The 27,938-nt window shown below is 34.8% G+C and overlaps 1 protein-coding gene and 1 pseudogene across 1 annotated transcript in view; one reads left to right on the forward strand and one right to left on the reverse strand.

The window, feature by feature from the left end:
* Positions 1-27,938, reverse strand: part of LRP1B (LDL receptor related protein 1B) — a 1,945,542-nt gene that overhangs the window by 1,293,773 nt on the left and 623,831 nt on the right. The gene's annotated exons all lie outside the window — the stretch shown is intronic.
* On the forward strand, positions 1,359-27,449 carry LOC143676783 (serine/threonine-protein phosphatase 2A catalytic subunit beta isoform pseudogene; annotated as a pseudogene).

Genomic DNA, 27,938 nt, shown 5'->3' on the forward strand with positions numbered 1-27,938 from the left:
AGAAAAAGTAATTCCTTAGTTTGTCAGTGTTGTTGCCTGCCAATAGCCTCAGATACTAGTGTATCCTACTCAAAGAAACAGGATCAGCAATGAGACATGAGAGCTGTTGAATGCTTGGCATTTTCACATCGGATGCTGTTGCTTACTAAAAAAAAAAAGCCCTTTCAGGAACAAGAGAGGAGCCATAAATGTCCTCTGGTAGGAAAGTCAGACAAAAAGGAGCAGAAGTAAAATATATGTATATAATATTTATCTTATCCTGAAACACCAGGTATGTTCCATTTGATTTTCTGAGAGAGGCTGACACATTTTCTTGCCCACTTGCCCCATCCAGCTGCCATTTTGGGCTGCAACAATGAGTTTAGTGTAAAAGCGGGATAAAGGGACAGGGGTGCATTTGGATTTGGACAATGAATTCATTCATGGCTGTTTCAATCTGGAAGAATCTGAGAATTTAGTAACATAGTAACTGCTGATTAAGAATATGGTGAATGAATTCAGATAAAGGCCAATACCACCAATTTCAAAGGAAAAGGAAAAATTGTGATGCACTTAATTGTGAAAGCCATTTGCACGGCAAATCAGGAAGGGTCTGTCATCCTTATCAAAAACAAGCAGAATCACTATTTCATTGTAAAATTCAATTTTAAATAAATGGAATTAAACAGAGGAAATGGGGATGTTTTAAAAATGATCCCTGTCTTTTTGACTTCCTATTTATTCTCTATTGTGTTTTTCAGTCCAGTCTCTTAAAGCAAACTCCAATAATGGGTTTAGTTCTAGAACAGAACTCAAGATGATTTCTTCTCTGATCTCTCACGAACTGGACTCAATTATGACAGTAATGGTAAACTCGGAAGTGGAGAGCACCTAGAAGGGTCATTTTGCCTCTGCTTTATATTTTCAAAAGCTTTTTGCTCCCCTTGATGAGAGAGATCATAAATTGCCACCAGAAAAGTGAACTCAAAGTCCCTGCAACCTCTTATAACACAACCTTAAAGAGTGCTGTTTTGAACTTCTTTTTCTTTTCTTTCTTTTTGCTATTGTCACCTAGATTTTTTTTACAGGAAAAAGAAGCAGGTCAGTATGTGGTTGGCAGCCTTTCCTCCCCTGTCCCTTTAGCTGATTCCCTTGGTGGTGGCGACTTTCTTTTTTTTCTTCTCAGTGAAAGAAGAAGGAAGGTGCTTGGAGGGCTGCTTCGGTGCCCAATTCACACTCAGCCTCTCTCTCCCCCACCTGTCCCCACTCTCGCTCTAGGCACAGTCAACCTTGAGATAGAAATAAATAAGTAAATGAAAATAAATGCAAGTTAAACACCACCTCTGTGTTCAGAATGAGTCGGGTGAAAATGTATCCGGATGTTACCTCGAGGATGGCACTTACATATTCTTGGGACTGACACTTTAAACATCCCTTCACCTTTACATCCTGTGCTGTTGCAGCCCTACCGAATATTTTTAGGAGCAAGCTTTGAGAAATCTCAAACCTACGGTGTCAACAACATTCGCGGATCCTTCACATTTTCAACCTTATTCCCAAATGTATGTTTTACAGATGTTGAACATTCAGTTGTTTCTTTCTTTCTTTTTTTTTTTTTTTCTTTTGAAATGTTCAGAACAGGAGGCAGCAGTGTGAAAGACTGAGCAACTTGGGGGAAATTTTAACTGGCTGGGGAGTGAGTGTCTCTTACTGTCAATGACCAAGTGTAGAATATGATGCCAATTGTATGAATTTAGATTAGTTTTCAGGAGATAGTACTAGGTGTGTTTTTGCTTTAGGGGAAGCAAGTATTTCTATCTCTATTCCTACAAATATGAAATTAACTTCCTTCCCCTTCTTTCCATGCCTTTATGCTTATTATTTATTTCCCAGCAATTTAAGTTATTATCTCTAAATAACATTTAGAGGTATGGATTACATTGGAAAATCGGTAATATCTTCATTTGTTAGACATTTAATTTTTAACCTGTGTTTTCTAAGTTTGGTTTCCACTAAGAACACGTTAATTCATAAACAACACTTCTAATTACAATTAAATTTTTAACTCATTTTACTTTTATTTTACCATTCACAAAAATTTTTTTTTTTTAACAAATATATATTAAGGAGTTATATGTTTTAGACAGCACGCTGGGTTTTATAGACATTCGATTGTGTCATCCTTCCTTCTCTTCAAAGAGTTTGCATTTTTAGATTAGAATGAATATTTATTTTTGCCCACATAAGATCACAGTACCAAATCATATCAAACCCTAGCTCCTTGCTTTTCTTTAGTCCTTCTGGTCATGTTAAAGTCCTGGATAATTATTTCATTCTTTTGGACTCAGGATTTGGTTTAAGGGTGGGTGGTGCCCTAAATTTGTGCCAGAAAAGTCAGCCCCAGAATTAGGTGAGGCTATTGAGAAAGAGATGCTCTCTTTCGCAAGGGGTAAGGAACGATTAGAATGTATGCCTGGGTCTTCTGGTGGCCAGCCTAAGAGAAGCCAGAGTAACCAAGAGTTAGACAGAAGCAGATTCCTGACAATAGATTCTGAGGTCTTAGATCTAGATATGCCTTAAACCATAATTCCTGAAATTCTACTAAATGGTTCACCAAAGACTTGGTCTTATTCAAACCCATTTGAATTGGGTTTGTCATCTGATTAACAGGTAAATGAAATCAATACTTATACTACTCTACAGTAGAGTTGCTTAAAATGTGGTTTATGGACCAGGAGCTATAGCATTACCTGAGAATTTACTTGTTAGAAACACAAATTCTTAGGCTTGCCCAGACGTTCTAAAGCAGAATCTCCAGGGTGTCACCCAAGAATCTACATCTTAAAACACCCTCTCCAGTGATGCTGATGCTACTCAAGTCTGAGAACTACTTTTTTTTCATTTTTAACTTTTTAAATTATATAATGTAGCATATATACAAAGCAAAGAAAGATAAAAGCAATAGTTTTCAAAGCACTCTTCAACAAATAACTTTACAGGACAGATAGCAGAGTTTGTCATGGGCTACCATACCATCATCTCAGATTTTTCCTTCTAGCTGCTCCAGAAATAGGAGGCTAGAAGGAATAATTTTTTTTATCATCACAATCAACTTTTTTTCATGTGAAAAATAACACATATACAAAAAAAGCAATAAATTTCAAAGCACAGTACCACATTTAGTTGTAGAACCGATTTCAGTGTTTGGCATGGGTTACAATTCCATAATTTTCGGTTTTTATTCCTAGATGCTCTAAGATACTGGAGACTAAAAGAAATATCAATTTAATGATTCAGCACTCATAATCATTTGTTAAACCCTACCTTCTCTGTATAACTCATCATCACCTTTGATCTTTCTATCCCACTCTTTATTGGCATTTGGGCCATGCCCATTCTAACTATTTCATGTTGGAAGGGGCTGTCACTAATATGGGATAGGGACATTGAAATAGCTGATGTTAAGGAGAGGCTGGGCCCTATAGGTTTCAGGACTTATCTAGTCCAGGGACCCATCTGGAGATTGCAGGTTTCTGGAAAATTACCCTAGTAAATGGAGCCCTTGTAGAATCTTACATATTGCCTTAGGTTAGTCTGAGAACTACTTTTGTAACTAATTTGTATCTAGAGGAATGCACATAAACCCAGACTAGATTCCTCTTTTTCATAGATGTTCAGGTGTCATTAAGTAAACATCTTCTTTTGAAAGTTTGGTTATGATCCAGAGTAGGAACCAGAATAATATGTACTTGACAGGAGAACCAGAACATGGAAGAAAAAGAAGAACGTTGCCAACACATTAGATTCCCTTGGACCTTTAAAAAATAGGTTTGAATAATTCACCCACAATGATGCATCTTGGAGATCAGACTGTATCTATATCTTGGGCTGGAAACATTTTCCCTGTCTCATAAGTCAGAGAAACTGCTGACTTCAGGAAAGCAATTGTGAGCTAAGGAAGAGTCAGACCTGAGGATATTTGAAAGGTGAATAGCATCAATAGGAAAAGCCAAAGGTTCAAATACTGGAAACATAAAATATGTCAGTAGGAGGCCACATATGGAAGGCTAAGAGGAGGTAAGGCCAAGAACCAGGTCTGAACCAACAAAAAGTTCCCTGAAATAAAAAGCCTATCTTTGGCAGGTTCGTTTGTCCTCTGCCAGCTGCATTTAGTCTGAAAATGCCTTCACCTTATCTGTGGGCAACACCACTGGAGCAATTCATATCTATTTCCATCCAGCCAGAGAACCTCTTGTCATCAGTGAGGTAGTGATATCCACAGAGATCCAAACGCATGTCAAATCTGCCAGGAATCAGTATTTTTTCAGGCTTCTATGATCTCCACCCTCAGAAACAACTTCTCTTTGCTACAAGGGTTCTGACATGTTCACCGATCACCAGTTTATTTTCTCCTCTTATACAGAATCAACGTTTTTTCTCAATAAGCCCATGGTAAAAATCAAATCTAAAATAATTATTAAAAAACATAATGTTGCAAGTGCTGTACACCTTCTTAGGGTTTAACAGTTCTCAGGGCATGAAAGAGATATGAGAATGGTGTAAGGTAAACTTGCTAATGAAATAGTGAGATAGTATACATTAATATGGGGTAGGGGTCCAGCACATATAAATATTTAAAACTGAGTACTGGGTTTTCTAAATGGCAATGCAAAATTATTAATAGCTTGGGCTTTCTGTTAAAGCCAGGTGACTTGAGGCAAAACCTCAAGTGCTTTCTTTCTTGCCATGTTAGTTGACCTCTCTAATTCCAGTTTCCTCACCTGCAAAACGTAAATAAGGAGAATAACTTCAGGAGCTGCCAGGAGCCAAAGAGTTCAATGCCAAATGAGCACTTACCACAGCTCATAGCACTCTGCAAGAAATCAATAAATTAACAACAATAGTAAAGATATGTATGGTCAAATGTGATGTTTTACCCTTTAGACAAAACACCAAAACAAAAGCCAAAAAAGGTGACAAGTTAAAAATAAATTTTTAGAAATCCCTTTTTTGTTCCCATGAATTACTGAATGCTTAAAGATAAAAAAGAACAGGTTAAGAGAACTCTAAATAATCATCAGAGCAGTTTTATTCATTTCAGTGACTGCCTGAGAAAGCAAAAGGACACTTCGTCAGTGTCAGGCAAAAATGAATTATATGTTCTCCCTGCTACCATAATAGCTGAGTTAGGTCCATTACTGTCTTATGATTCATGGATTCTTTTCAACATCCCACGCTAGTTAATTGAACACCCACTGTGTGCTGTCACTGCGCAGGCTCTGAAACTAAACCAACGACAGTCACTTGTAATTGTCTCCAGTAAAACCTGGAATAAAATCATTTTTCCGGTAAAAGAGATTAAGTATCAATTATTTGGGGGTATAAATTTTTCATTTCAGTGTCAAGTACTTTAAATGTGATCTTTGACTCCCAAAGCATGATTTATGACCATCTGAATTTATTTTATATGATATCCTTTAGTGAACTTCTCTTCCCCCCTCTATATTGTACGGCCATCAAGGACAATGCCTGTGTTTTTATATTCCCTGACTCTAGTTCAAAGCTTTGTGTACACTAGGTGCTCAATAATGCTTTTTGCTTTCCATTGAAATCTGCTTGTGGAAGCTAGAAGGAGATTATGTGTGTGTGTGTGTATGTATAAAATAAATTTACGTATTTTTCCTTAGTCCTATGGACATGTTATGTTGTCTTTCTTACTTCAGCAACTTATCAACTATTCTTTCTTTTGCTGTTGCTTTGCAGTGCATTCGTAAAGAGAATGCTTACTTACAATGGATCAGGCTTCATGAGAATTCAGTTTAAGTATTGGCCCTATCTGGGTGATTACCATCAAACTAATTCTCTATGCTATAATTTTTCCAAGTGTAAACTTGAAGTAATACCATCACCTCTATTTATTGAAAAACAAAGTGAGGAATATGGTTATGAAAACAAAATGAAATATTACCTGGAGGATACTTTAAATGTGAAAAAACAACCACCTGATACACAGCATAACTCTTTTACTTTATAAAGTATGAATTGAGCAATGAGCTACACTTTTACCTTATGTCTAAGTGGTGTGATGTAAAAGTATATATGCAGGTCATCTGGCATAAAGTATGGACCTGCTTTTCACAATCATGGACTCCTTTGGCTATACTTCTATTACCTTTCATATTTAAAGTCCCTTATAAAATTACAATACCTGAACACTTTGACCCAGAATCAATTCACTCCATAGCTAACTTTTAATACCTGGCAAATTAGTGGGTTTGAGGGGATGTTCAACAAAGACATTGGATTCTCAATATTAAAAGGAAAAGCAGAAGAGAGGAACAAGAATCCAAAGGAAAGGAGAAGTAAATTTTTAGCTATTCTCATATTTATCTAATAGACAACTGATATTGGGTTAGAAAATTCCTATAAATTACATGTGGAAGACAACTGGAATAGCTTCTCTTAGACTTTCTCTCATCTCAACATTTTTTCCTACCTTATTGTCGTAATTGTGCAACAAATTGCATAGATTTTTAACAGTAGTAGATTTCTCATCATCACTACACTACTATCATTGTCAACAGGAGAGTTTCTTCGTGTTAAAAATGTATCTTTTCCTAAAATGAATTTTTTAAAAAACTCAGGGAACTTTGAAAACAGTTCATTAAATGCATATGCATTCACTGGCCAATCATAGCCCTCTTCAGTGCAGCTACAAATAAGAACAACTGTTGGACTGACCCTAGATGGTGTAATTAAAAGAAAATGGACTGATATACCACATGACCTTATTTCACAGACCTTACAAGAAAGTATTTGTACATATTGTTGACTAAGTAACAGTCTTCATAGTTAAAAGTACTTTACATCTATTAAGTTGGATTGCCACCCAGTTAAATCTGAATTTCAGATAAATAATTTTTAGTAGAACTGTCTTATGCTAAGTTTAAATGTTCCATAATATATATGTTGTTTACCTGAAACTTAAATTTATCTGGGTGTCTTTATTTATTTATTTATTTATTTATTTATTTATTTATTTATTACTCACTCTAAATCTGACAACCCTACTGTTAAGTCACTTAATCTTCATATAATAACTCACAGGTGAGTAATATTATTGCCTCTACTTTACAGAGAGATTTGGTATCTATTCTAAGGCCACACAGATAGAATAGGGCAAAATCAGGTTGCCAAGCCAAGGCAGTTCAGCTCTAAGGCGCTGTTTTAAATTGTACTTCTAAACTGTCTCTTTAGGTTAAAGAAATACGGTTTCAAATGTGACAGTAGATATGTCTACAAGTATAAGTACCAATAATGTACGCAAAATCACATTTAATCAAGTTTCTTTTTAGAGGCCTATGAAGTATTTTTCTTTCCATAGAATAGTGAGTTATAGTCAGACTCCACGTTAAAAATCAAAGACAAAAATGTTTGGGCAATGACATTTCTAATTGTCCAACTCTCACACAGTAAAGGGAAAAGCCCACAAGTTTATTTAGTCTACATTTCAGATGTGGGAAGGTTTTCAAATTCTTGATCCAACAAAGGCTGACTATCAGTGCAGTACCACTTAATATAAATAACTATTATGACAATAACAGTAAGACAGCAGCTAATTTCAGCTAGAATTCTCCACAACATCCTTATGTTTTTACTTTTTGTCTAGTAGTGTCCTGGACTATCTTTATTACAATCTACCAAGCCCTTTGTCACTCTGACAAGTACTGAATTCCTCATTCTTGTTTTGATTGTGCTTCATTCTGACATTTCAAGCCTTGCTTTTCACAGTTTGATGCAGCTTGTCTCTTTCCTAAACTCTCCTTATCTTTACCTTCTATATTTCTTTCTCTTGTCTTCCTGAACCCTCAGAAATATATCACTTTAAACCTGCTTGCTACCAGTTCATTTCTCTTCTCAATTTGCTTTCTAATATCCATGTATTGACTTTCTCTTCTGTTCCATGTTTCTCTGCTCATTGGTCTGACTCTGAAAAGTAAAAATTAAACCATTCTCCTATACCAAGATTTTATACTTCATAATCCCTTTTAAGGTGTGGAATTTCAGGTTTGCTACACAGAAGAAAAGAAATCAAGCACCTATTAAAATATTACTTCTACCAGCTTCTATTTACTCTTGCATTTGATGCTTTAATTGTAACGTTGGTCTCACTTGAGTAACCTCACTAGGCATATGTTTTCTCAAATACCTGGAACAAAGTGCCTCATAAGTGGTTATTGTAAGAATAAACCATCCCTACACTTAATTCTTTGCCTGAATCTTAAAGAATTCTTTTCCACATTCACTAGTATCTACATTTCTTGCCTTTTTTCTTTTGCATGGGCAGGCACCAGGAATCAAACCCAGGTCTCTGGCATGGCAGGCGAGAACTCTGCCTGCTGAGCCACCATGGCCTGCCCTTCTTGCCTTTTTTTTTTTTAATACATGAAAAGAAATGGGAGTCATATGAAGAGTGTAGACATATTGAAATTGCATCTGTGCATGTATGTACAGGATACTGGAAGACTTTAGAAACTAGAGCCAAGGAAAAATTTGTAACCCCAGCTTTTCATATTCTGCAGTGTCAACACTGGTCATTTATAATCATATACAACCTTTTAAATGACTACTTAATAATCGATGTTGCCTGGCCATGAGTAGACATAAAATATGGAGGTATTTTTTAGGTACTCCGTAGAAGTACCTAGCACATAGGCATACTTTTTTAGAACTCCATTGCTTCTTTTTGGGCCAAGACTAATGGTCTCTCAACCACATATAAAGGTGGAAATAATCTTTGTTTAAACACCAAGATGTTTATTTTCTAGTAGTCTTGCAAAGTACATAATAAGGCAAGTTTGTTCTTTTACTAAGCTTTTGCTTGTAGTTTCTTACAAGCTTTTGCTTATAGTTTTTACATCGTTTCTGACCTCCATACTATCCAACTGATAAATATAAGCACCCCATCCCCAAATCCTCCAATTTTAGTCACAATCAAGAAAAGAATTTTAGTGGCTTTTCATATAATTGTGGATTTATTATAGTGAGTCATAGAAATCTACCAATATTCAACTGTCTTGACGTACAAAAAGGGATTTAACTTAGTTATTCGGGCCACAAAGGTTACTGAACACCTATATGGCAGGCACCTTATTAACTATGGATCATAAGAAAATGAATAAATGATGTGTTTCTGTTTATAAAAACAAAAGTATGAAAATACACAATGCCATATAGTAAATGGTGGTAACCAAATGGATCCCTTTATAAAGCAAATTAAAAATTGGGCATTTAATTTCATTGGAAATATTTCTAAAATACACGATAGTCTTTCTTGCCTACTGTGGTAGTTAGTTTCGGGTGTCAACTTGGCCAGGTGAAGGCACCTAGTTCTGTTGCTGGGGACATGAGCCAATGGTATATGAACCTCATCTGTGTCTGATTACATCTGCAGTCGGCTAGGAGGCGTGCCTGCTGCAATGAATGACGTTTGACTTAATAAGCTGGTGCTTAAATGAGAGAGCTCAACGTAGCACAGCCCAAGCAGCTCAGCATACCTCATCTCAGCACTCACAGCTCAGTCCAGGCCTTTGGAGATGCAGAAAGGAATCACCCCTGGGAAAGTTGTTGGAATCCAGAGGCCTATAGAGAAGGCTAGCAGAGATCACCCTGTGCCTTCCCACATAAGAAAGAACCTCAGTGGAAAGTTAGCTGCCTTTCCTCTTAAGAACTAATGAAATAAATCCCCTTTTACTAAAAGCCAATCCATCTCTGGTGTGTTGCATTCCAGCAGCTAGCAAACTAGAACACCTACTTAAAAAGAACATGTTGAAAAATGACTAATCCAATCTTGATGACTCAAGGTTATGGTTTAACTCTGCTCATATTTATGGGTAATCTATACAGTATACCTCCTAAATGTATCCCCGTTATCACTCTGATGAACTGAGAAACTAAGATAAGGTCTACAAGGATATTTGTCTTCTAAGATCAAGAAATACTATTGAAAATGTGGTATTATGACTCCCTTCTAACTCCCAAATTATGACTCCCTTTTTACTGCTCATTCCCCTAGATTTCTTTATCTCCCTTTCTCAGTCCAATAATTTCTTTCTGATCCACTTTAATTTAGAAACCAGATACCCACGTGTGTCAGCAGTGGGTGTATACTGAGATTAAATGCTTCCCAGTGACAGCTAATGGGGCTCTTCTACAGGATATACAGTAAATTTTGTAATATCTATTGTGCTTCCTCAGGGGACTTCCAGATAAATTGCTGATACTCAGGATAACTGCTTAAGGGATCTTTAGGGATAAGTTAAGTGTTACTAACAAATGTATAACTGTTTTTAGAATATCAATGGAATTTTGAAAGAACACAAAAGTTAGAGGGTTTATTTTTAAATGTTCAATTAAAATAGATGCTGACAGAACTTTCTCTAGAGATCATCCTCCAATCAATGGAGCAGAAATGGATCTTCAGAAGTTTCTGTATAAATGCACGTTTTTCAAATAAAGATATAAATGTACAAATGTTTATACATATGTGGGATATACAAATATGTCAATATATAATAGATACGTGATTTGATTGAGTATATATAATTTGGAAACTTTCAAATTTTCTTCATATAAATCCTCATTGTCTGAATCAAATTAGAACTGGTTAAAATTTAATGTGATGCTGCTCCTAGAAACTATATTTCCTGAAATAAAGCTGATTTACATCTAGAAGGATTGTTTGAACTACATGAAACTAAAACAAGAATCAGAGATAGAAGTACCTACAAGAAAACTGCAATTATTTATATGGCAAGGTGTATAATAGATTCTTAATTCAAGCAATAATTATCTCTTGTTCATACCCGCATGCATATGTGTACAAATCTATCATATAATAACAAACAACAATCCTAAATACATTTCATTTTTTTAGATGCACCATCTTCAGTCCTAGGTGTTTGTTTAAAGCATAAGATATCTTAGATTCTGACAGATTAGAAAATTTAAAATTCTCTAAAAAGCTTTCAGACTGTCTGTAGAATTCTGTCAGACATTTTGTAGTACATTTTTACAGAAGCATGCTTGGTTACCTTGACCTTGAGGCCTGTCCTAAGGTCTAGACTTGTGGGAGGTGACTTAATAAAGACTATGAGAGCGACCAGTGAGATGCAAGGACTTAAAGAAACTCTCCAACTTTGCGCTCTGCATTAGTTTGAGCAGGAATATCCATGCTTGCTAAACAGAGAAAATGGTTTCAAGAACGTTTGTTTCATTTTTAGATAGCTGACATGTATCTTTTCAGAACCTGTTATACATTTTCTCTGAAAGGCATGCTCCTTACCTGGAGGTGTTAGTTTCTCTTGGCATATGGGAAGAGTTTAGGAAGAAAGAATAACAAAGTGTGGGAGAGGAGAAAGTGAAGAAAGAAACCAATAAATATTTGGGGGGCTTAAAACTTATTTTAGATACTTATACGCAACACATACATATTCAACTATTTAGGATTCACCTTTGAACAACTTGAGATAAGATAATCCTTATTTTACCCTCAGCTATTTCTGAGTAGTGAAACAGACTTGGATTAATGTACAGAATATGACTTTCCTTATACTTGACTTTTTCTGCAAATTTTCCATTTGTATTCTATTTTGCATTGCAAATGAATCCTGAAAAAAATCACTCTTTATTATATCCTGCTCTGTCTTTATTCAGCAACACATATTGTTTAAAATGAAAAAAAAAAAACCTTCTCTACATAAAGGATGTTGGTAGTGAGAGATAAAATACTACTGTCATTTTTTAACAGCTGGTGTTAGTGTGTAGACTGAGAGCCTGCTGAATACAAATGAGAAAAATGATCTACTGTACAAACCACATACTGTTTATGTGGTTGTATATAGTGGTGACGACAAGCAGTAATTTTAAAGCTACTGCATAAGATCTCATGCAATTTACTGTGAAAAATAATGATATATTGCAAGAACACCATTTAAACCACGACTGAATAAAAGGGAGTTACTGTGAACTTTTAAGGTGATATCTCATAAAGTATTGCCATTCTCGTAATGACAATTAGATTACTTGGGATTGTAATTACATAGGGGAAACCAAGGTCTTTGTAATAATAGTCCAGAATTATTGATTTTCTAGCAGAAAGCACTGTTATGTAAGTGACGCAGTGGTGGTTTCAAATATAGATAATATCTTTGACTATTCTCAAAATGAGCTTGACTCACTAATAAAGTTATAGGTTGGATTGCTTCCCTCTCAGGAGGTTGAGAGTATGGTAGAATAGAGAATGAGGTGTCTGTAAAAAGGTCAATATCACCAAAGTTCTTTTATTTCAGTGAGGTGCCAGAACAGGAGAGAATCACGCTATCTTCCAACACGCTCCATCTCTGACCCCTGGGTAATAGGCTTTTTAAATTCTTACTTAGAATATGATTCATTCTTCATTCCTTCATTCTATCAACAGATATTTATGGAATACCTCCGATACGTACTGTTCAGACATTAAAGATACAGCAGTAAAGCAAGTCAATGCCCAGCTCTCATCAGATAATAACCAAGTACAACAACCAATCATTTCTGGTATAGTATTATGAAGAACATAAAAGAGATTAACAATAAAGATATGTGAAGAGGTAGAGGGGGGAAGTATTACATAGGGTGATCAGGAAATGAACTTCACTTAGGAGTGTCTTTTGATTTGATACCCAAATGATGAGACTGAGTCACCACTGGTAGACTTGAAGAAGAGCATTCAGGACTACAGAACAGCAAATGCAAAGACCAGGAAGCAGAAATTAATATGGTATGTTTTAGGAATAGAAGCCCAGTTTACCTGGAGCACAAGGAAGAAACAGAAGGGATGAGTTAGGAAAGGTTGGCAGAGAGTACATGAGTCACCGAGGGCCATATAGCCATGTCAAGATGTTTGGCTTTTGTAAGTGCAATGGGAAACCACTGGTAGGTTTTAAGAAAAAAAAAAAAAAAAACAGTATCTGGTTTATATTATATAAATTTATATAATATAAATTCTATCAAGACACGTCAGAGAAAAAAATCACAGAAACATGGGGGAGAAAAATGGGTGGGTACAGCTACATTGGATGGATATAGCTATAGAATGTAGCTACATACCTGGGAGATTTACTCCAAGATTAATTAACACACTGGAGATGGGGTATCAAATATGCTTATTATTATTAGAGAAGTTGTGGGTTTACAGAAGAATCATTCATAAGCAAACCTATTTCTTGAACTACGTCATTTCCTAGTGAAAAAATCACTATTTATTTTACCATCACCTCAATATTTTCCCTTATAGTACTAACTCTTTAATTTTACCTTTAAACCTAAAACCTGGGTATCTATTTTCCAGGGAGCTCCTGATATATCGTGCTTTTTCAGATAACATAACATAACTTATTAACATAAGTTGGCCAATATCTCTTTTTCAAATTATATTACTACAGACTAAATAGCACTGATATGAATGTTTACAGCTTCATAAAATCGACTGTGTCATGTACAATGCAAGCTATGGTTGCCTGCATATTGTAATATTATTGCATTACAGGAATGTAATTGATTTGCTTAAAATGTTGCAACAATAAACCATTTCTCAGAAAAGATTGCTGCTTAACCAAGAGCATACCAAAGTCAATAAGGAAAGACAATTCAAAGAAATTAAATTTTGATCCATCTTGAAAAACAAGCTGGCTATGTTACATGAGGATAGATTAGACAATGTAAATGATTTAGCATGGTCAAACCATTATGAACCATTTCTGTTCTGACAGACACAGGTTCATAATTAAAATCAAACACAAGGAGAATAAACTGTCGAGTACAGAGATGCCAAAATCTTTTGTGGGGTCATAGCACAGATGCGTGAAGTAGAGACATTATGTACCTGACATTGACATTCCACTATTCTTAATTATATTCATCCTGATAAAAACTGGAATTATAGTGTGCTAGCTCCTGATTGGAGTGTAATGAACAAGGAAAGTCACTGTTTGTGCTGCCAGTTTTATTCTTGGCCATTCACCAATAACTGTACATTGGCTAATGAGTAATCATAACAGCTTAACAGACTATTTGGGGAAGAATACATTCATAGGATTTGAAATATCTCTATTATTTGCTTTGTGAATATTTAATATACTTAGAGAGTTCAACTAGCTGTATTTTTGGAATCTGACCTTTCATTAACCTAAAAAGATGATCATATCAATGTCACTTGTTTCACATTTAAATAAGAGCATCTGTTCAGCAATCAAATAGAGTTTGGAAAGTTCAAGATGTAACTATCACTGGAAACTATCATTTCCCAGGCTTTTTTGGGTTCCTTCCTGTCAAGTTTGTATTACATTGCATATACTTAGTAAATAAACTGCAATACTTTTAAGCATAATTAACAAAACCATACTAATTAACAATTCATGCTTGATCAAATATTATCTCAGCCTAGAAAATGAGAATAACTTTCTATATGATTTGAAAGATACATTTTCATTACCATTTTAAAATCAGAAGCTAGAAGAGTGATTAGAACAGCTTACTCCATTTTTTCTACCACGGACAATATTGTTCTTTTAAATAATATCAGAGCAGAGCACAGATAAAACAGCATTATCTTCTAACCCAAAGGATGAGTAGCTCTGTATATGCAAGGATGGATGTACTCCTTTATTGTCAATAGAGTATTGAATCATTTCTTCATATTAATGAATTTTTCACTAAAACAACTTGCTACCGTTTAGTACCCGCCATAAATAATGGCATACATTTCAGAACAGCACTTTTAAATTAGAAGAGAAGCCTACAAGTTTCAGCCAAAGAGCACTGTAAAGCTGTGATATATACAGAGATCAGAAATGTGAAGTTGACCTTACTAGCTCAGTGCCTAAATCAGCTGACCTTCCTTCCCTGAAATGAACACCGAGTTCTAACTTGACTCATCCACAATCAGATGTCTAGATGGCAAATGTAGTTCAACAAGAAATACCAAAATAATCCAAAACTTGATAATAACAGAAAAACACACTCATTGGGAAAAAAACTGGGAAAAATCAATATTAGAGTTATTTTCTTGGAAAGTGTTGATTAAAATACTTCAATAGTTCATTAGTATATAAAAGACAGAGCATATTTTTATAGAGAGCAAGCAAGCAAGCAACAGCCTTCTTCATGTTCTTTTTTCTTATAATTATATGTAATAATATTACAAATGTTCACATCTTTTCATGAGAACTAAATGCTGAAAGGAAGCAATCTCTATTTCGGCACACAGGTGCATTTATGTAAGTATGCATTTATATGTAAGCCAATTATGGATAAATGCTATTTACAACTTTCCTAAACTGAATCAACTCAGCCCTGTAAATAAGTGTAATTTTATCTGAAATTCCAGATTTCAAACAGTCAACCATCAGAGTCTCCTGCTCAAATGAAGATACAATTAACTGATATTGTAACAATGGCTATTGCTACATAAGTGTGAAATCTCTTCTGCTCCAGATGGGGTGTATATGGAATATCATCTTGTTTCTCTGTTACAGCGTTTTAGGTGTGAGGGTTCATGTGCCTAAGTATCTGCGTGACACCATTATCAAGCCACTCCATTGTTGTGAAGGATATCCTGTTTTTTATTTGCTATTTGCTTGTTTTTGGCCCAGATTTGCACATTGATACTTCAAATGTATATATATATACACAAATGTGTATATATGTGTGTATATATATATATATATTATTTTTAGTTAATTTTTCTCAACTAACACATCATATTTGAAAGGGATAGAAACAAGCAATGTTTCAAGTGTGGCTCTCTACCTCTCTCTCTCTCTCACATATACACACGATAAATTTATCACACCATCACTAGGTTTCAAAACACAGCCATGCATTTCCAATCACTTACTGAATCAGATGGTTAAAAGAAATTACAGGGTTAGCCCTTCAAAGAGCAGATGCTCTGAGATATGGGAAACACATTTCTCTATGCATATTAATATATAACAGATCTAGTCAGTGAGAGTTTACAAGAGAGCTGAACACCAACCAGCAACTATGAAGTGGAAAATAAAAATGTGCTGGTTGATGAGAGGGCATTGGATATATCCAAAATTATTTTCAAGCACATGCATACATCCTTGGCACATTTCCATTTCTATTGAAAGATTGTAATTTCTTGGTATATTCAACCACTAAAACACAGCAACAAAAGAAACAATAGATGAATTTTATTTCATCAAAATTACTACTGTGTATTGAAGGAAATTATCAAGAAAGGGAAAAGACAGCCTATAGAATGGGAGAAAATTGTTTCAAACCATTTATCAGATAGGGCTTAATATCCTGAATATATAAAGAAATTTTACAAAGCAATGACAAAAAGACAAGCAACCTGATTTAAAAATCAGCAAGGAACTTGAGTATTTATTTCTCGAAAAAAAAAAAAAGAAAGATATACAAACAGATAACAAGCATATGAAAAGATGCTCAACTTCATTAGCTATTAGGAAAATACAAATCAAAACCACAATGTGATACCACTTCACACCCACAATGATGGTTATTATTTTTAAAAAAAAGTGTTGCAGAGTATGCAGAGCAAGTGGAATTCAGTGCATTGTTGGTGGAAAGGTAAAATGACACACTGTGGAAAGCAATGTGGCAGTTCCTCAAAAAGTCAAATATAGAATGACCATATGACCTAGCAATTCCACTTCTAGGCACACGTCCAAAGGAATTGAAAGCAGGGTTTCTCTCAAATAGGTACTTGCACACTAATGCTTATAGCAGCATTATTCACAATAGCTAAAAGGTAGAAATGACCCAAATGGCCATTAACAAGTGAATGGATAACAAAATGTCATACATACACACAATGGAATATTATTCAGCTGCAGGAAAAAATGAAGCTATGAGACATGCTGCTATATGGAAGAACCTTGAAAACATTATGCTCGGTGAAGTAAGGAAAGCCTAGTATCACAAATAGTGCATGATATCACTTATAAGAGATAACTAGAAATAGCAAATTTGCAGAGATAAAGAGCAGGTTAGAGAATTTTAAAAAAGCAGTTTAGAGATTCTCAGGGAATGGGGAGAAGGAGGAGGGGAAGTGTTTGTTTGTAAAATACATATTTATTAAAATATTGCAAAGACTTCTGAAAATCCATTTCTAGCTTTTTAATGGCCTGTTAAGTAATTAACTCAGTGGTGGAAGCTTTAGTAGTTTTTTAGGGGTACCAAAATCTATTTTGCTAGGAGCATTTTAATTCCAAGCTCTCCTTGAGACAACCCTAACCATCGCTCCTGAAGCCTAAGTAAACCACTGTCTTTCCAGCTCACACACAGAACAAGGGAACAGATTTGTGTAAATATAAAAGTCCAGTCAAGGTCCCATTTGTACTTACTGCCTATTTCATACCAGACTTATATACCCTGAGATAAGGAGCTTTTTACTGATGGTTGGCAGTTGCCCAGAGGCTCAAACTAAAAACAGAAGAGGGAATGCTGTACTGCATTTTAATTCCCTTCAGATTTCAAATAGGCATTTTCCTTTTGGTCCTAAAATCAGTACACTTCAGGGCATGGAACTGAGAAAGAAATTCTATGACCTCCTCACAGAGAGACAGTCTTTTGTTTCCTCTTGCTTTTTGTATCCTGGTGATTTGGTATATCTTTTTTTGAACACCAACTCTTTTCCTTTAGTTTCTAAAATTGGTTTCTGGTATTATGACTTCTCTTTTCAAGGCCTGGGTTGTTTTTAACTTTTATATCGTCATCAATTCCTGCCGAGGCTCTCTAATATGGCTCTGTGCTTTCCAAGCATTTTTGCTAGTCTATCTTCTAATTATTATCTGACTGCTCTAATTTTTCATGCATTACTCTCCTCAGTGGCTGCTGGTAACACTTTAAATACACAAGCTTGACTGAGCAGGCTTCTCTGTGATCTGCAGTGCTTCCTCAACTAGGTTCATGTTTTCTAATACCCATCTTTTGGAAACAATATATTTTTACAGCAGTTGTTGAATATTTCCCATTCAACTCTTTATGCACGTAAAATCTAGCAAAACTTTAACTACCTATAAACTCTGCAGTATGGCGTTAGTTCATGGCTAAGATGAAAGCAGCCACAGAGGAAAATAATGTGGTAATGCCCAGACTATTACTGTTTTGTAAATATGTAAGTACTTAGGGAGATAAGAGTCTAGATTTTCTTTGAGCCTTGTGTACCCATGGAACAGCCATTTCTTGTATTCCTGAAACTAAAATGGCAGTAAAGAAGATTTTAGTAAATTGGACTGAGATATAGAATTAAAAATTTCTCAATGCTTTCGTGAAAAAGTAGGGCAAATTAGCTGAAGTCAAAATGAAAACAGATCTTAATTTGTGCAGAATTTTTGCACAGAATTTTTAATTAGGTTGAATGTAAATGTTTGGAAATGGATAGAGGTGAGGGGAGCTCATGATGGTGAGTGTAATCAACAGCACTGAATGATGTGTGTGAGTGCGCGTGAAAGAGGAAGTTTAGGGTTGTATGTGTCACTGGAAGGAAAGCTAGAGGATAAAACATGGGACCGAATACCATCATAAAGTAGATGATGACTGTGGTAAATAGTGCAAACATAAGAATGTCCTTTCATAACTAGAACAAATGTATGTCACTATTACAAAGGGTTAATAATAGAGTAGTACATAGGAAAAACATACCCAATGCAAACTATGGGCTACAGTTATCAGTACTATTGTAATAGTCTTTCCATCAACTGTAACAAATGCATCACACCAATGCTAAGGGTCAATAAGGGGGGTAGGAAGGAAGGGGTATAGGGTTTCTCTTTTTGAAGCATTGAAATGTTCTAAAATTGATTGTGTAAATAAATGTCCAATTCTGCGATTATACCGTGAGCCACTGACTGGATACCTTGAATGGATTGTATGGTGTGTGAATATACTTCAATAAAAACACTTAAAAAATGAAAGGATGGATCGTTCCTGGCAAATAAGCTGTTCCTTAGGCAAAAGGTTGGTACTTTTATGCAAGCGAAAAGCAACTCTATATGCCTCCTAGTGGCGATTTAATAAATTATCTTCTTGGAACTCATAATGATGCCCCACGGTCTGGAAAGGTAACTGAACCTCCAACAGTATATATTTCATCATTTCAAAAAACTCACTTGGACTACTTTTAAGAAATTCTCTTTAGATGTGAAACCATCTGAGCATTTCTGGAATACACTCTGACATCTATAATTGTTAACTACTTTATCAACATCGACAATTTCATAGCTTAAGTTTATACCTATCACTTTTAGAAAGCCTGCTCACTTGCATGTATTAAGTCAGAATCTTACAATAAAACAACACATACAAAAATAGAACTCTCTACATAAATGCAAGATTGTTTAAAATGCAGTGCAATAATACTCCTATACAAGTAATAAATGTTGAAATTGGAATCTCTGGTATTGCCCTACATTTGATTGAAAAACACAGCACTTCAAAACTTTATTTTATCTAAACCATTATTTTATGAACTCGGAGGAATTTTTGGTAAAACAAATTGTTTAATTACTTATTTTAAATTATTCTAAGCATTTATCATTCATTGTAGTAACCTAAATATTGACCCATATTTTCCCACATTTTAATCTAATGTTTAGAAGTATGATATGTGAATATCATTAAGTTAATTTAAAATTCCAGAAAGGATTAACAATAGTTCCAATGAAGAACACTGAGAAACACTTTTTTTTTTTTTTAATTTTGTGCCCTTCAACTTTATTTGGGACTAACATACTTTGGTGTTCATTTTTTCCTGAAATGAATCCAAAACTTTTCCTTTACTGGTAGCTTTAACTTGTAGTAATTCCTCACTTCATTTTAGACAATATAAGCTTGCATGATGAAATTATAAAAAAAAATGTTTTGTAAATGCTCTACCCAAACCAATATTAAAACAATGCCAAGGGAAGCAGAAACACTGAGACATAGAAGTTATGGAGCCATATGGCAGAAGTAAAGCCATTGGAGATTATCAATAAAGTAAAACATTGTTTGTTGGAAGAGCACAGGAAGTCAGCTTTTTTTCCAGTCAATCTTGCACAACTTTTCAAAACAAATTGTTAAAGATGTTGATAAGTCTCTCTAAAAATTGAGAAGCTTATTTATGGAAGCACATTGAACACTTGGTGGCTTATTTGACCAATACTATAACAAAATTGATGGTCAATTTAAGAGATAAATTGAAGGAAACATAGCATTAAAAATTCTTTCTTAAGCCATAGAAGAGGGAAGAATGTAGGTAAATTATATGAGCTTGACATTTAATTAGAATCAATGAAAATACATGATTAAGGTATCTGTTCCAGAGACCAGGAAATTAAACTGTCAGGAGAACACACATTTTTGAAATAGAAAATCTTGTCACCATTTCCCTTCATATCCATCCTCTTGCTATAATTCATAATTGGGGAAATAATAAATGAGGAAAAAAGTAGGAAAAGGAATAAAAACTCAAAGGGAAACTAGGAAATTATTGTTCCAAAGGTATGAATCACGAACTGGGATATGGAAAAGTATATTCCTCGTCTGAAAAATTGCTTTAGCACAGGGTAACTGAAGATTAACTTCTTTGGGTATAGTATGGATTGATTTGGGTATAATGTGAGTTATCAAAATGCTAGAAATATGCATAGGCATAATATAATGAACAAAAATATATACATTAGAAAAAACTAAGTATCAAAGTTTTGGAGAAATCTTTTCAATGGTTCATAGGGATTTTAGATAAATAAACAAAAATCAGTCAGTAGATTTGGAATTATTGATTTAGAGCTCTGCAAATAATTGATATTTTAATAATCAATAACATGAGGAAAGAAAATGGGAGAGTTAACTAGATATCACTGGCTTTTGATGATCTCAAGGCAGACTGATATGAATCAAGATTTTAAAAAAGGGAAAAATGAGACTGACAGCTTAATCATTGTTTTATAGTGTAAAGAATATTAGCCAAAGAGAACTGATACAAATTTCAGCTCTACATATAACTGTTCAATTTTAGGTATATCATTTGCTTTACTTGAATCTCTGTTTCCTAAATTTCCTCAGTTCCTTAAGCTTTAAACATCGGTTAACATCCTACATACCTCTGAGGCATTCAGTAGACTTAGAATCAAATTGTGTCATCACAAGTATTTTGAGAATTATCACATTATGCTAATATATGATGGCATTACTGTCACTATGATAAAGAGTCAAGTTGAGAGAGACATGAGAGGTTTTCAAATTTATGGAAGCGTTCCAGTACCTCATCCATCTGGAGTGGTGGACAGGGCTTGTGTAGATAGATGTGCCAGGTTTTATTCAATAAATATATATATACTGTAACAATCCTTTGTGAAATGCCATCCCTAGCACTGTATCTTTTCAATGCTAGTCTTCCACCCTTACCCTCCCACCCCATGAGAACAGAAGCCCCAGGATAGAGTCTTTCTCTGAAAAGTGTATCCTGTATTTTGAAATCTACTGCAGTTACATTTTCTCTCTTGGTATTTCATTTAATTTTAATGGGTCAACTTAATATGTAAATTTATTTCTGTGTCTACTAGACACACACAGATGTTTGTGTGTGTGTATATATATATATCTATTTAGTTGTATTTACATGCATACGAAGGAAAGGAAATCTTGTGCAGTTATGCAAGCAAGCACTATTTATTTGCTTTTCTGGACAAGGTTTCTACAGGTTTTAGTATCTCAGAAAATCCCAGGGACATGTGGTGTCCGGTAGCACAAAAAGTAGGAAGCATCTGATATGATAATTTGATATGTCCATTTGTCTTCAGTTATTATTGCTATTTCAGCTTAATAGATGAAAAAAATCCCTCCCTAGCCTCTATAGTAAATGACAAGAATATGATTGGTAAAGTGCAAAGCTTTAACAGTTGTTTCCAGGAATCACCACTAAAAAGCCTTTTTAAGATTTTTCTATGCTACCAAATCATCATTCATATTCTAGCAACCTATTACAACTGAGTTATGAACCTCAGATCATTCGGACATTGGAAATATGCAGTTTATTTGAAACACTGAATGTCGATGGACCTGCAATGAATCCACAACTTATTCACAAAGTATCTTTCATCTGCTATTTCATAGATTACAGAAAGACACATCTTGGAAGGAACTTTCTCTAGAGGCAATTATTTAGAAATAAGACTCTATTGTGTGCATACCAAAATGTTCAATAAGCTATACATTTTGGTACTCAAAATTACATTATAAAAATAATACATTTGAGGAGTCATACATCTGCATGAATTATTATGAAAACAGTTAACAAATTGTCATTGTTTTATGTAGTGCCAACATTCCTGAGTCTTTGGAACACAAACTGTGTATGAATATCACAAATTAAGTACCAGACAGTGGTGCCCCAGTAAATTGTCCTCACAGAGTCAAGCCTGGATGTAACCCTGCAGTGGGACTGTATGCTTTTCCAGAATTCAGAGAGACAGAGGCAACACAAAGATTATGATTCAGCTTTTCTTCTGGTCATGTTAATCTGCTTTTGAAAATGGGAATATTTCCAAAACAACTGATAACATGAATTGTACCACGTACAGCACAATTGCATTATTTTTGCTATATCTGATTTTCTCAAACAAATTCTATAGGGAATCTTGTTCTGATTTTCTAAATCTTTAGGCATTTCAGGTTTTCTCAATCAAAACTTATAAAGAATATTGTTATTTCTGTTTTCTAATTCAAAGGAATAAAATAGCTGATACTTGCAGGTTCAGAGAAGAAGTTTGCAAACCTTTTCTGTGAAGGGACAGATAGTAAATATTTTAGGCTCTGCAGGCCCTACAGTGTCTATCACAACTACACAACTCTGGTATCAGAGCACAAAAGCAGCTATAGTCAGTATGAATGCAAATAAGTGGCTCTGCTCTGATTAAACTGTATTTATGGACACTCCCTTTGAATTTCACTTCATTTGCACATGCCACAAATATTCTTCTCATTTTGATTTTCTTGCGCATGGAAAAATGTAAAAAACATTCTTAGTTCATGGGCCTTATAAAAACATGCAGCATGCCAGGTTTGGCCTATGGCCATAGTTTGCCAAACTATGGATTTAAACAGCATATTACAGGACATAAATGAGCCCCCAAGCAAAAAAATATATGTTGCTATATCAAAAGCATCATGGAAAAAAAATTACATTACAAATAGCCCCTAACTAGAGCTGAGTTGCTCAAGTAATACTAATAATGTTTAAATCTTGTTTTGCACTTCATAGAATATCAACAAATCTTCCCAATAGTCCATTTAATTGTCTATTTTGATATATGGAGGAATAGAAAATCAAAGTGTTTTGTGGTTATATACCCCAATTCATATGCTAATAACTACTGCAAACCTGGGAGGAAAAAATCCAAAACTCTACGAAAATTTAACAAATTTGGGGAGTATATAGTTTATAAGAACTACAAAAGCACATTTTCATGGTGACTGATAAACACAAAATTGGTGACTTTGAAATGCTTTCATCCTTAACGGATACATTTATACGTGGATTCGAGTTTGCCCTCTAATTTAGGTTTTACGAAAAATTCAAATATGCCTATATTTGCTGGCTTTAATTTCTGAATTTTCAAGAGCGTAATTTCAACGATAATTGAGTTAGTCAAGAAAAGTTTTTGGCATTATCTGCACTAATAATGGGAGCCCTAAGGAAAGGTGAAAACAATGTAATTATTGAAATGCTCTTGACATTTTTGGAGGGAAATTCGGTTGTAAAACAGTGCTTGACTTCTTGTAATAGCTATTTGGGATTCTAAAATTTGAATAACAATTTATTTAATCAAGGTTTTTAAAAATTTGATACAAAACATTATTACAATAACTGTCACATTGTTATGATAAAAGTGTGTTATTATGGGGTCATTAAAATAGAGTCATTACCTGAATTTCTTATACTTTATCTGCATATCCTATTTTAAAAGTCCCATGCATTTATAGACTAAGCTTCCAATACCACTCTTCTGAAAGCAATATTAAAATGAAATGTCAGTGTTGGTGAATCATTTGCTGTATTTTTAATTCTCATATGGAGAAATACTAAGGAAAACTAGGGAATTTGGTATAATATGAAAATGTATACATGGCATCCTATGTGGCTGCTCAAAAAATTTTTATATATATAGCTAATATAGCCCTTTTATATTCCAAAAGAAAATAACTCAAGTCAATAATCTTCCCTCAAAAAAGGAGAAAGAAGCTTTTTTATGACAAGCCATAAGACACAAGTCTATCTTGTCTTTACAACATTAAAAGGAAGTAGGTAGGTAATCAGAAAATTATTATAATCCAGATAATATCCATTCCTTCAACAAACATCTACCATCTAGATTCCAGGGCTGTACTATATTTGGATAGATGCATAACCAAGAAATTCATCCCTGCCAGTCAGGCACTTATTTTTAGTTGAGAAAGACGCTCAAACAAATTTGTGTATCAATTTTAAACACATTTCATAAGGAAAAGGCAGTCGACTTATTCTGTATAAGGTAGGCAGGAAAGATTTCACAGACAAGGTGACTTTGGAGCTAAGTTCTAAAAACAGTAATTTGTAAAGACTTGTTTAACCTAAACTCTTCATATTCATAAGAGCTACTAGTATATCTAATGTCCAGCAGGTTCATAATGTATTTGCTGTTGGCACTTCAAATTTCTTTTTGTTTGCCCCCTTTTGTTGTAAACATTCACACATACAGATTGAACACAATCCTGACAGTTCATTTTTAATTCTCAGTCTTGAGTATTCAATAACACACATGTTGGGAGTGTTAGAATTCAAACAAGAGCTACTTGTTTTTCCTTGCCATCTATAAGGTGGGGTTACCTTGGAGTGTGCTGGTGGATGAAATAAATAAACATCTATGTATATGCTGGTTTCAAAAAAACAGTTTAATTGGTATACATGCAGATATTTAGAAATGGTCTAAGGATAAGTTCATTGAATGAGTCATAGCTATTTACAAATGCATTTTAAAGCATTTCAGGAAAGTTCTCACCAATGGAAACATTAAAATCTATAAATCACCACCTATATTATATCTGTTCTAAGAGAAAAAGTTCTTCTAGAAGTTATGGCAGCCAACATGGCAGGTTTCAAATAGCTTTGCCTTTTTGGCATTGAATCAATCCTAACAGTGTGGGTATATATACTCCAAATTATACTTGTTTTCTACTCTTATATTAAGAAACAAATAAAAGGTAGCAAATTATGTAGACAAGAAGCATAGGATCTATGATTAGCATGAACATTTTCTTACAACTGCAGATATGAGCAAATGACTTGATATCCCTGAACCTCAATTTCTTCTTATATGAAAGAAATATAATAATAATACCAATCCTACAGCACTCTTCTTAAGACTAAATACAGTAATTTAATCAAAGATTTTAGGGTTTATATACAATACACATAATAGGTATTCTATGGTTCTTAGGGTCAACTTTCCTATCCTATTATAATTTTATGTTTAGAAAGAATATCAGACATCTATTCAAACCTTTTATCATCCTGTAACAGGATTTTATGGCTAAAATAAGTTGCTTTCCTTCTCTATACACACTCTAAGAAAATGAATGTCATAGCTTTCTGAAATACTATATTTATCTTTATAGTAATGGATTTCTACCACACCTCTGATAAAGATCTGTATGCAGGCTTTGGATTTTATCTGACCTTTTTCTTAAATAAGAAGACATTACCAAAAATTAAACACTCCCAGTCTTGCAGTATTAATTGAAATATAATATTGTTAATCATACAAGGTCTAATATTAAAATAGAATGAGCAATGAATGACATTGGAAGAGGCAGAACATTTTCATATTTTTTCTCTTCATTTTATTTTAAAGCAGCGCTATGTGGAATAACACTTCCTTCCATTCCTTCTAACAGAGCTACAGTGCCTCCCTCTCTCCTGGTGTCTACCTGCAGCCCTTTTGAAAACAAGGACTTACCTGGGAAACTTTTCAAGTCCCAGACTACTACTCAGGTGTTAAGAAAGAATGAGGCAGCTCTTTATGTACAGATAAGGAAGAATTTTCAAGCTACCTTATTAGATGAAAAACACAAGGTATAGAATACTGTGTCAGGTTGCTATCTTTTGAGCAAACACTAGATCCATTTATTAACCATAAATTCATCAACTATCTCCATAAGGAAACAGAAAATGTAAGATGGGCTGCCTCCTAGGAAAGAACTTTTATATTTTATTCCATGTGATTATCTTTCTTTAAAAACAAACAACAAACTTCTTGGATGTGGAGCATGGAATTGAGAATGCTACATAATGGAGCCACAAGAATCCATGACACCTGCTGGGAGCTGACAGCCTGGAGAGGGGAGACTGCTGGGGCGGGGGGGTGCTGGGGCTGGGCAGGGGGTAGGAAGTGGGGGAAGAAGGCAGTTGGGAAGGGGATCCAGCCGCAACAGACCACAAGACCTTCAACAAGGAGCTGGATGAGTGTGTCCAGCAGGTGAACAAATGTAAATAACTTAAGGAAAACCAAGTGTGATCCTGTGCAAAAAAGAGTAAGGAAATAAATTTTAACCCGAAAATCCAATGTGTGAGATGTTGGTTGTGATGTTTCCCTCTGTGGAGATGTTCATGATCAATTCCATGATCTTATGGAACTCTAGAATTGGGGGGAAATCACCAGGGACAAATTATTTATGGGCGACTGTGTTGACAGAGGTCATTATTCCATGGAGACCAAGACTCTTCCTGTGGCATTAAAGGTGGGTAATGCAGAACACATTACAATATTGGGAGGAAACTGTGAAAGTTGACAAATTACCCAAGTATATGGCTTTTATGATGGGTGTCTACAGAAGAATGAAAATGCCAACGTTTGGAAATATTTCACAGATCTAATTGATTATCCTCCACTTGCAGCTTTAGTAGATGGATTAAATGGTGGTATTCTGCCTCCATGGTGGCCCCTCTCCTTCCACAGATCCACGAGATCATATAAGAGCCCATATAAGAAGTCCCACCTGAGGGTCCAATCTGTGACTTGTTTGTTGTGGTCAGATCCAGATGACCTTGGTGGGTGGGGTATTTCTCCATGTGGTATTGCTACATCTTTAGACAAGACATTTCTGAAACATTTAACCTTATCAGTGGGCTCATGCTGGTTTCTCGTACTCACCAACATGTAATGGAAGGATATAATTGGTGTCATGATCCCAGCATGGTTCTTATCTTCAGTGCACACAATTATTGCTGCTGTTGTGGGAACCCGGCTGCTATCGTGGAATCAAATAACACTTTTAAATAGTCTTCCCTCCAGTGTGAGCCAGTGCCTTGCTATGGAGAGCCTCATGTTACCTGGCACACCCCTGACTACTTCCTGTAAATAGCTCCTCAGAAAACCTGCCTAAGTATGCCTGCCTTTCTTTTGGACACACATCACACAGACAAAAGAGCAACAGTAATCTGTATTTCTGTAACAAACTGCAATCTTGCTTGCCATTACCACATTATGGACCAAAATGTACTATGATGAGCATTTAGCACAATTTGAGACTGAAATTCATACTACGCTATGTTCTAGATCGGCCAGTCCTAGTCGTTTGCCTGTTGTATTTGTGGTAATCATTTTTCTCTGGACCATTCAAACAAAAATGGTAACTAACTCCTTTCTTTCCTTTTGCACTAACTTGAAAATTTTAGTTATAGTGTTTTAACTGACATGGATTAATTGAGTTGGAATACTATTTTTAAGGAAAATTCACACCATCTAACTTCCACTTAATCCATTAACACCTTCATATTATTGAAATGTATAATTAACTTAACTTCTTCTTGGGAATATGTCACTATAACATTTAAAGATATATCCCTT

This window comes from Tamandua tetradactyla, chromosome 3 (assembly GCF_023851605.1).
Source record: "Tamandua tetradactyla isolate mTamTet1 chromosome 3, mTamTet1.pri, whole genome shotgun sequence".
In the NCBI taxonomy this organism is placed as follows: domain Eukaryota; kingdom Metazoa; phylum Chordata; class Mammalia; order Pilosa; family Myrmecophagidae; genus Tamandua; species Tamandua tetradactyla.